Genomic DNA, 11,216 nt, shown 5'->3' on the forward strand with positions numbered 1-11,216 from the left:
TAAAATAGAGTTCACGGCCCAAGCATGTGCTTAGGCTGTAAACTCCCCTAATTCATACAGAATGGGAGTTTAAGCCCCCTAAAGAGCCTTATAACCTTACTAGAATTTGTTAGAATTAAACCAAAGGCCTAGAAATCAAGGAATGGGGTGTATAAGAGTTTACTACCATAAACCATAGGGTTTACGGCCGTAAACTCCCAAGGAGTGGCCTTTGGGCCGTAAACTCCAAGGGAGTAAACTCTTGGGCCCTTAAACACCCCTATAGCCTTGTACAATTTCTTAAAACCATTTATAGAACCGCATGGGACTTGAAATCATCCAAAAACACTCCTCCCATGAGTTTACGGCCGTAAACTCATGGGGGATGTGGCCTCCCACCCGTGAACTCACATAAAGTGAGTTTTAGGAGAGTAAACTCCTTATCCAAGTTAAACATGTTTTTACATGTTTTATGGGGGGGGGGGAATACAAGTTAAACATGCCAATTATCATATCAATCACATGCGATTGATAACCCGCATGCACAAGGATTTATTACACTGTCAACTATTTTGCCAAGTACGATACTGTAAATAGTTTTCCAAAACGACTTTACTTGTTCAAATTTTTACTTATATTGTTTTATCAAAGTTATAACCAAAATGTGTTGATGAAAGGTTTTCAAAGGATTTCTAAAGGCTTTCAAACTTATTTTACAAAAGAATACCAAGTCGTGATTTTCTTAAGTATCAAAGCTTTCTAAAGTTTTCATCAAAGTTTTCTTCCATGTTTTTATACTCCTACTTGGTTAAGATACCACTGCTTCACTTCTACTTAGTTAACGCTCCTACTTGATAACGCTTTTACTTCGTGAAACACTTCTACTTAGTGATACGCTTCTACTTCACTTATACTTGATAACGCTTCTACTTCACTTATACTTACTAACGTTTCCACTTCGTGATACGCTTATACTTATTAACGCTCCTACTGCACGATACGCTTCTACTTCACGATACGCTTCTACTTCACGATACCCTTCTACTTCACGATACGCTTCTACTTCACGATACACTTCTACTTCACGATACGCTTCCACTTAGTTAAATGTATGCTTGTACATGTATAGTTATATAAATAATGATTAAAGGACTTAGGAAGGCTAGTTCGCCCTATTTCCTTTTCTTCGTTGAGATGTGGTCTGGTGGGATCGGATATCCATCCGAAGGTCGTTTGATCATTAGTTATATATCATGTATACATGTATAGACATATGGGTTTTACATCGGTCGGTTCAGTTATGAGTCTCTACTGCTAGTCCAACACTTTCATCAGAATTCACTATTTGGTATACATCTTCAGGACACGGCCTTCTCCGTTGTCTAGTTGGTAACCATAGTCTCTTGTAGGGAGAGCGGACATTGTGCGTATAGATCTATATGGGATTGATACCCCCGCACCCTGACTGCTAGCTACAGTCCATGGCCTACCAAGCCAAGGGGTGACAAATGTCATACTTACACCGACGCTTGTAGGGCGTCAAGTACTCTAGTGTCGATTAGTATGGTTACGAGTATCTCCAGGTTACCTTATAATTCATGGTCTTAAGGTAACGATATTTAACACTGTATGCTGGAAACACACTCTTAGAATTATATTGTTTTAGACCGTGCCAACTGTATCTTTTATTTGATACTGTCTGGGTCTGTATTCACTGTTTTAGACCGTTCCAGTTGTATCTTTCATTTGATACTGTTTGGGGTCTGTATTCACTGTTTTAGACCGTGACAGCTGTATCTTTCATTTGATACTGTTTGGGGTCTGTATTCATTGTTTTGGACCTTGCTGGTTGTATCTTTCATTTGATACCGTCTGGGATCTGTATCTCCTTTTGTTAGACTGTGCCAGGCGTATCGTTCATTCGATTCTCCCCTGGAGTCTATGATTTCTTATGCCTTAGTCAGCAGTCTTCATTGCTGAGGCGTATGCTATTTTCCCTGATATTCTCTTACTTTCTTTAAAATCAAATAGCGTGTTTTGATAATGATAGTGTTTAAGGGAAAATTACTTTTACAAACATAACACTGTCCAGTCTTGGTAGAAGAATGCTTTTAATTAGAAAATATAGGATTTTCTGGAAAGGACTCTAATACACTGTAGACTCTAAAACTACTAATTTTATAAAGTTATTTTGAACTTACATAAATGACACTAAAGACTTATGAACTCACCAGCATTTATAAAAATGTTGATACTCGCTTTCAAAATAACTTGTATTCTCAGGTCAACAATAGACAGGTACATCTCAGGCGCTTTCGGTGAAGACAAATTAGTACCGAGCTGCACTTACATTATTACTTGTATTACTTTGATGTTCTATGTAATGTAAACCATGTAAAACTATTACTATTAATGCAATGATTGTTGTACTTTGATTACTATACTGCACATGTTGTGATACTTGACATGACGTCATCCACCCCAGAACGTTTCCGCCGTTCCGGTTTTGGGGTGTGACAGTTTCACAGAGGCCGGTGTCCGTGACACCATTTAATCCACTTGAATGTTAAGATCACAGAATATCCTGATCTTGCCAACGTTTCATTACTGGTTTGGGGACTTACAACTAGTATCACATTCCATGAGCAAAACCTCTAATGTCTGAATGGTTCGCTCACCCAAGATAACATAACTGATTATGCCTCGACCATGTTTCTCACCCAATCTAGCATAACCAAATGGGCCTCGCCCGCAGGTCTCACCCAAGCTAGTGTGGCCAAACTGGGCTAGCATATTGTTTGGCTGTCAAACCAACAAATAATGGGATAAAATAATATTAATAAACCTCAAGTCATTTCTATTTCTTATACTAAAGATAGTATTGAGTAAGCAGGGTCGGTCCACAGGAATACAGGACTTCTTATCTTGCCATATTTTCACACATAATACAAATAATATTAAAATGGGGGGTTGTATTTGAGCTAAAATTAAAATTCATAAAGAAATAAGATTGAAAAAAAAATTTAGTAAAAGAAATACATTTCTGATTTCGATTCCTACATATGTATTATGTTGAAAGATGTAATATAGTTATGACTCAAGTTCTATCTAGGTTGGTAATTTAGATATTAATAAACTCTAATATCTAAGTTGACAAAAGTGTTTTATTTAAAACATGATCTTCAAATAAAAATTCCTTCAATTGACTCAATTCAAATAAGTTCTTGTATCAAATCATTAAAGGACATTGAGTTCTTGCAACTATTACCAACAATGTTCAACATTCCTCTTAAGCTTGGGATTATGAACATTTAATCTTTGATTACACTTATTTTGATTTAAATTCAACCAATCAAGTGCGTGTTACTAACATCAAATCATAAAACATATACGAATTTTATAATTTGATTAACTAGATTGATAAGAACCCCTAATTCATTGGTCAAGTGAAAAAGAGACTCAATCAAACACATAACTAAGATCAAATCAAAGATTACTAGATATCAAACATAAGTCAAGTGTAAATTACAACCTAACAACACATAGTTAAGAATTCAGAATCAGAAATGAAATAGAAATCAGCCACACATGTCTAAGTTAAACTACAACTCAAAAAGTTTAATCCTCAATTCAACTTACAAAGTGCAAATTAAAGTGTTTCCAAGTGTTAATCACTTCCAAGATCTTCCCAAATCCCCTTTCTTCTCTCCAAAATACGACCTCACTTCCCCTGGAACTGGTTGTCTCCTTTTTATTAATGATGAAACTGCTTTAAAACTGGCGACACGTTTACACGGCCCGTGTAAATTAACACTAACCATTTACACGGCTGTGTAAACTCCAAAAGTAAAATGCTCAAATTTGCCAGGCCTTCGAAGTACATTGCTCACAAGTATGCATTTACACGGCCCGTGTAAACTATAGGCTTACATTTACACGGCCCGTGTAAATCTCAGAAAAGCTAAATTTTTTCCATTTTTTTCTTATCTCTCTCCTCAATGATCCGCAAGTCCCGAAATTTATGCCCTCGACTCTTTTTAACCTCCTAAAGCAAGATCCAACCTCCAAAAGTCCCTGAAATATCATAAAAGTGTGTGAATGGAATTGCATCATGAAAAATCCCGAAAAATATGCAAAATGCATTAGTTTAAACCTAAATGCAACGCACTTTTATGGAATAAAACTACAAAATGGATGCATGAAATGCATCTAACACATATAGGTCTCACCCAAACAAGCATAGCCAAATGGGCCTCACCCTCAATCGGAAGCTATACTAGACCAACCAATAATACAACTTTAATAATCCTCCTGCCCGAACACGGATCATCTAAATAACCATAACGAGCTCGACTCAACCCGGTTGAAGGTTGTGATCCCCTCACAGTCTTACAACCATTCCTGAAACGACCAAACTCATCCTAGCGGATACTACTGGCCAATCCATAGTTGTGTCACACATCTACTAAATCCATGGGCCCAAACCATGGTCTTACCAACTATTCACGAAACCAAGCCAATCGATATGATCCGAAACCCTAACCTGCTAAACCCCAAATAGGCATCCGAGTCGTGTTTCGAAACCCAAAGCCTTCATCAGACAACAACAGGAAAATAGGTTCTAACAAAACCCTCAACCTAAACCTAGCCACAAAATACATAAAGCGCCACTACCAATGCTTCACTTACTTAGACAAGATAATATGAATCCTGTAATGTCCGGTCTCCAGATAAAATTCTTACGATGTATGTATTGATGAGTTTATGAGTTGGTCGTGTACATTAGGCGTAATCATGGTATGTTGGGCATACCATGGAGAGCTTTAGATACAGGGTTATCCACCTAGTACGTTGGGCGTACCTGAGCTAGATGCAAACCCTAAGTAATAGGGTTTGGAGCCTATTTAAGCAACCTTATGCCCCAAGGTTCTCTCATTATCAACCTATATTGTCTCTAAAATCAATATCTCATACCTTAACCCATTTTTAGAGAGAATTGATCCTTGTGTGTGTTTTGGTGTGTGTTTGGTGCATCTTGAAGAAGAAGAAGCTTGGTGAAGGAGCATTGATCATGTTGGATCTTGTAAATCTAGAGTTTATTCATCTTTCTCAGCTTTCTAGAGGTATAAAGTCTTAACCTTGGTTATTATGTGCTTAGATCTAGGACTATTTGAGATTTGAGCATATTTTGGTCCCATCAATGAGTTCTTGTGAGTAAATGTTACTCCTGAAGATTTGAGTTGTCCCTTTTGATGTTTCTAAGGTTCCTAGTTCATAAAGTTTGCATTTTGATGATTGTAGATCAACCATGCATGAGTTAATGATCATTTAATGGAAATAGGATTCTAAATCTAGGGTTTGAGTGTCTTTGAGCCATGAAAATGCATCAAGTTGGTGACTTTATCATTTAGAACATTCCCAAGAGCTAGATATACAAAATTAGACATATGGACTTAAAGCATTAAGTGCTTGATAATGATATGGAAAGCTAGAGCGTATATCGGGCGTACGCAAGCGAACATTGAGCGTACGCATCTCAGTCCCCGATTCCCATTGGTAGTGAAGCTATACACCAAACGTACTCAGGTGGTACGCTTAGCGTACTCACTATCCCCTTTTTCGGGCTTTAAGTTTTTGGGATATCTTTGGTCCTGAGGTCTTTGAGCCATTGATGAGCCTTAAGTTTGTGGGCCATTGTTGGGATTTAGGTTATGTGGGCCTTGCTAGGCCTTAGGTCTTCTGGGCTTGGGTCATGGGTTGAGGGGCCATTAAGGGAAGGGTAAAATGGTATTTTACCCTAGGAGTCGAGATTAAGGATTTAGACTCTCATTTTCAGTTTATGGCGTAATTGTTAATTAGAGTTTTATTATTTTTGATTTAGTGTGAGGATTTTCTGATTCAACAACCCGAGTGTTATTTGTTTATCACCGAATTGAGGTGATTCTTCTTATAGTATTTAGCGGGTCGAAGGCACTAAATTCGGTTCATGGATTATTGTTATTAAAATGCTAGCTATATGTGTGCCTCTTGCATGTTTTATATGTGTTTGTATGTGTGTTGGGTGGGCCCAATGGCAGGTGAGGCATGATGAGTGTGTTGGGTGGGGCCCATCGCATGTTACTGACAGATCTATACCGGACGGGGCCCGATGGAGGTCGATCGGGGCTTATTGTATGTTTGGTATGTGGTATTTTGGGGGAAACTCACTAAGATCTGTGGGTGTGGTTTTCAGTTTATGTTTTAGGTGCTTTTGATTTGAAGGGGAAGAGCTCAGGATAATCATATTGCACACACCATGTTTTCCGTATTATTGACTCTGATGTATTTTGGATACAGATGATATACTCTGATTTTCCATTTTGGTTTTCTATGAAGAAGTATTAGTTGGTTGTTTATTGAATATAAAATGAAATTTTTGGTTATAAATTTCGGCACGTTACAAGTTGGTATTAGAGCCTTGGTTTGAGGGATTCGAGCATACTCTCAAATGTGTCTGAACTCAAACTGAGGAATTGGTAAGTTTTTCATAAAAGAAAATGTTTTCTAAAAGGTTTTATAATAAAATAAAGGGGCATGGCGCATGCAATCAACTGAGCTCAAGTAAGTTTTCCTGAAATAGCCATACATGTTATATGTTTTATGTTGTGATCGCATGCTAGATTAGGGATAAGGAATAAGGATCTACTTAGGATTACATGATAGAATGCTAGGGGAGATGCCATTACGTGCCTATTGTATGACCTTGTAGATGTGGATGCTAGTGTTGGATCAATTATCTGATAGAATGGTGTGTTTAGGTTATACTTTGATTCAAATTAATTTATGCTCGAAAGTTGGGTGTTTTGTGCTTTTAAGAGTTCTCATTAATATCGGCTACCTATTAAGAGAATGTGTTTGGCTACACATTAGTACGATTAGATGGTTTTATAAGGTTAGGTTTCACTCTATTGCGCAACTCTATTTTGAGTTCAACCGTTGTAGTGTGAGACCTTTCAATCGAAGAACTATCTAGTATCACTAATAACTAATTGTATTCATGAGGTGGTTAGGTGGTATTACGGGGAATTCCTTTTGTAGCTGATAGTAGAGAGTGGTATGATGGTAGCCCTAGGAGAGCCTAAGAGATGTCTCAGTGTAGTGACTGTTTGCTATGTAAATTGTAAAGCTCGTGTTTATAGGCTATGCATTAATGTTGATGTAATAGTCTAGGTTAACCTTTGTAGCCCTCTTGAAATAATAAAAATGTATTATTTGAGTGTTATGTGTTTTATGCTTAATTGTGTGACTTAAATGATTTGAGGATAAAAATAAGCGATAAAATAAAATGTTAGATAAACCTGATATCTATGAAGGAAGTTGTAGTTGTCGTGACAAGGATTCAGAATATTAAAGAATGACGAAATCCGAGTTATAACGAAGAAGTTATGACCTGTCGAAGTTTCGCGACAGATACCGATACGACACTGCGTGACGTAAACATTGAATTTACGATAGAGCGATATTTAGCCTTAGTAATCTAAACGAAAGTCATAAAATATATTAAACTGAGAGCATGCATAAAAAGAGCATCTAAATCTGACTTCGCATGAGGAAGTCTTGATTTTTCTAAGTTTCAGCTTAGCAGTATGCATCCCAAAGTTCGAATATGAGATCAAGTGATTTCTAGCCGAAACAATCTAAACGAGAATCGAAGATCTCGTCGATAGTAGTGCAACGGTAAAAAGGCAGACGAAAACGGACGTTAGATGAAGAAGTTATAAATGTCTAACAGAGTTTTCCTTCCCGACCTATTAAAAATAATATAATAAAAATAAGTTCAAAATTAGACAACGGAGTCTAAACGAGAGTTGTAGAGCATAATCTCACCTACGCGTGGATATAAAGAACGTCAAAAAACGGAGATCGTATGCGAGAGTTATGATTTTCTGAAGTTCAAGGCACGCATTTCAAAGGGGAACGCCCCGTGTTCGTTTGCTAGGACTAGGTTGGACCACATTGATGTTGAGTCAAGTGGATAACAGATAGGGATCAGACCCCGCTCCTATGCTCAGCGTTCGTAGGAACGCCCATCATTCAAGGAACGCGCAACGTTCTTAGCTGGAACGCACTGCGTTCAAGGGCCAGACTCCTGCTATAAATAGGATGCGAGTCCAGCCGTTTATCATTACTCAAGTCCCTCTTTTCGCTCCCTATACTTTCTTTTTACGTGCAAGTTATACCCTCGAAGCCCCGATATCATCCCGACACCCGAAGCGAGTCCCGAAGCCCCGAAGATCCCGAGAAATAGAGTTGTCGAGCCGAAACTCTGCCCGCGAGAAGCCCGGTGTGTGAAGATATCCCGATATCACCGAAGAATTACTACTTGAAGAGTCGTAGTGTTGTCTGATCATCGTCTTATCAAGTGAGTGCATAGTCTCTTTCACGAACACGATTTTTTATACAAGTATTGTTGAATGTATTAAATATATGTTTGTGTAAGTGTATATTCCCTTTATTCTAACACATAGATATGAAGTATCTCTTCAAAATATGTGCTATGTGTTATATGTATATTATCTGTATATCTGGAATGAGTATTGCATGGATATATTATACAGGTTTTAAAGTTGTATATGAATGTATATATGTATTTTTATCTACAAATATGTTGGGTAGAACATGGGTAGATAGTTGGTGTGTGATGAAATAAAATGTTGAGAGGCCTCAATGTTGTTGTTGATCTAGTCATCTAGTGGAGTATGGATGACGACCACAGAATCTTTCTAGACAGTCCAGTGGAACGCTGGCAGGTTCATAACTTGTAGGTTTTGTGAACGTTGTGTTCACCGGTGTACTCTATCCCCCTCATGGTTGCCTTTAGGACATTCATTACTGAGGAAACCCCTTTGCAGTAGCATCCGCCCCGATGAAAATCCTAGATTAGGTCCCTGGTAATAGTTGTTGTTTTAGGGACGTAAAGCGAGGATAACGAGAATGGGTAATCGGGATATTGTTGGTTGGTGAAATTAAATATAATTATTTATTGTGGGTTGAAATCCCTATATGTTCACCAGGCTCCCAAGCCTGACCCACTCAGTTTTATTTGTATTACAGGTAGTGGCACGAGGGCATAAGATGGATGAATCATCAAGTTATTTTGTTTATAGGCCTGTAGTTGTATATAACTGTTGTAAGGCTTATAATGTGTCGTTTATGCTTTTGGTTTGTATCGGAACATGACATCCCGGGTTTTGATATATAATGAAAATACATTTCTTTAAGAAATGCTTTGGTAAATATTATCGTATCATATTTTTTTTGGGAACAAATTCCGCAACTCTTTTAAATCAAAGGATTACTCTGAAATCATTTTAAAAGCATAAATTAAACCGGTCTTTTCTAGCCGTGAATTTGGGGATGTCACAGTTGGTATCAGAGCATTACTTTTTGCGAACTAGGAATTTGTAGGATTTCTAGACTTAAAATTAGAATGCTAAGTGAAGATTGTGGGATCAATGTTTGTTATATTCTAGACACAAGCACTAGTTTATTTTAGGAAAGATGCCTAAAATGCTTTTATGTGATAAATGCTATATGGTTGCCATATATGAAATTATTTGTTCGGATCTACGGTTTGTTGCCAACCGGATCTGGAAAACTTATGTGTTTAGGATTCTAAGCGTATGACTATGGTGTTAGAACTAGCATGTAAACGTTTCGGAGTGATAGCAATGATTTAAATATCTATCGTGAATGAGGATCTAAATTCACCTTATTCGTTGTATAGATCAGGAATGGCAAGAACAAGAAGCGAAGTTGGAAACGTGAACGAAAATAGGAATCAACCGCCTGTGATTGAACAAGTAGTTGTTGCAACAGCAGCACCTGAGCCAATGACAATGGCTGGCGTACAATTGATGATTCAAACAATGTCGGATCGTCAGATGGAAGAAACTACTAGACGTCTGCTTCGGCAGAATCGTGAAGAACTGTCAATTCAAGTTGAAGAGCCCGAAATGAATGGAGGGAAGTCAGAAGGAGGAAACTTCAGTGGGATTATTGGTCAAGCTGACCCACCGATTGTTAGGCAGAATAACCAGGATGGAGGAAATGATGGAAGAGGATGCAAGTACAAGGATTTCATGGCATCCAAACCACCATGTCTATCTGGAAGCCCGACGCCGGTAGAAGTTATAAACTGGATCTTCGAAATGGAGACAATGTTTGAAAGTTGTGAATGCAGCAACAAACAGAAGACCGCTCTCTCAGTTCCTCTGTTAAAATCTAGAGTACTTAGTTGGTGGAAACTTCATGTTGATTCAATGCCCAAGGGAGAATCAAGTAAGATGTCTTGGGAAGACTATGTTGTGTAACTGAAATTGCAATACTGCTCAGAGCAGGACCTTCTGTAAATCAGTAATGAGTTTCATAATCTGAAGAAGGGAGGGATGAGCATTACTAAATACGCTACAAGTTTTACAAAGAAGATGAAGCTTATTCAATATCTAGTTCCAACCGAACTCTCCAAGGTCAACAAGTTTTCTCGTGGATTACCAACGGACTTTGGTCCAATGGTTAAGCAAACAACAACTTTGAAAGCCGCCATCTGGGCTGCCGAAAATATTGAGAGACCTAGACCAGAGAGAAGGGTCTGGAGAGGTCAGAGGTGGGTGAGAAAAGGAAGTTCGATGGACTTAAGTTAACACATCCCTAAACCCAAAACTTGAATGCATTAGGCTTAGAACACTCAAACAGACCCTAAACAATGCTAATAGATAGAAGAAATGAGTCTGACTCTTGATTGATTGGCTAGATTTACAAGACAAAATTTTTGGGTTGTCACATCATCCCCCCGTTAGATGGAATTTCGTCCTGAAATTAGCTTTCTTAGCAATACTCCTGAGGTTGAGCTCCTCTGATTAGCAAGATACCCACTTGTAGACCTGGGCAAATTTGCCCTAATGTCCATGATAGGATTCATACTTGGTCCATCTATCATTACCTCGTGTATACTAGTCGTATATAATTAAGATTAGTAAGACGGTCGGATGTGCGACTCTGCCCCAGGTCCACAACCAAACAAGGAACATGAGATAGGGCGGAAACACACATACTAAGTTTGCATAATCATAATTATATACTCCTCTCACTTATACACTTAATAATGATAGGTGGGCTGTATTCTCCCTTAGCCTTTGTGCTTGAACTTGATCTGTTGGACGAGTGGTAGTTCGGGAAGGTCTGCTGAGTATACGGTG

Source organism: Lactuca sativa, chromosome 9 (assembly GCF_002870075.4).
Source record: "Lactuca sativa cultivar Salinas chromosome 9, Lsat_Salinas_v11, whole genome shotgun sequence".
NCBI classification, from domain to species: domain Eukaryota; kingdom Viridiplantae; phylum Streptophyta; class Magnoliopsida; order Asterales; family Asteraceae; genus Lactuca; species Lactuca sativa.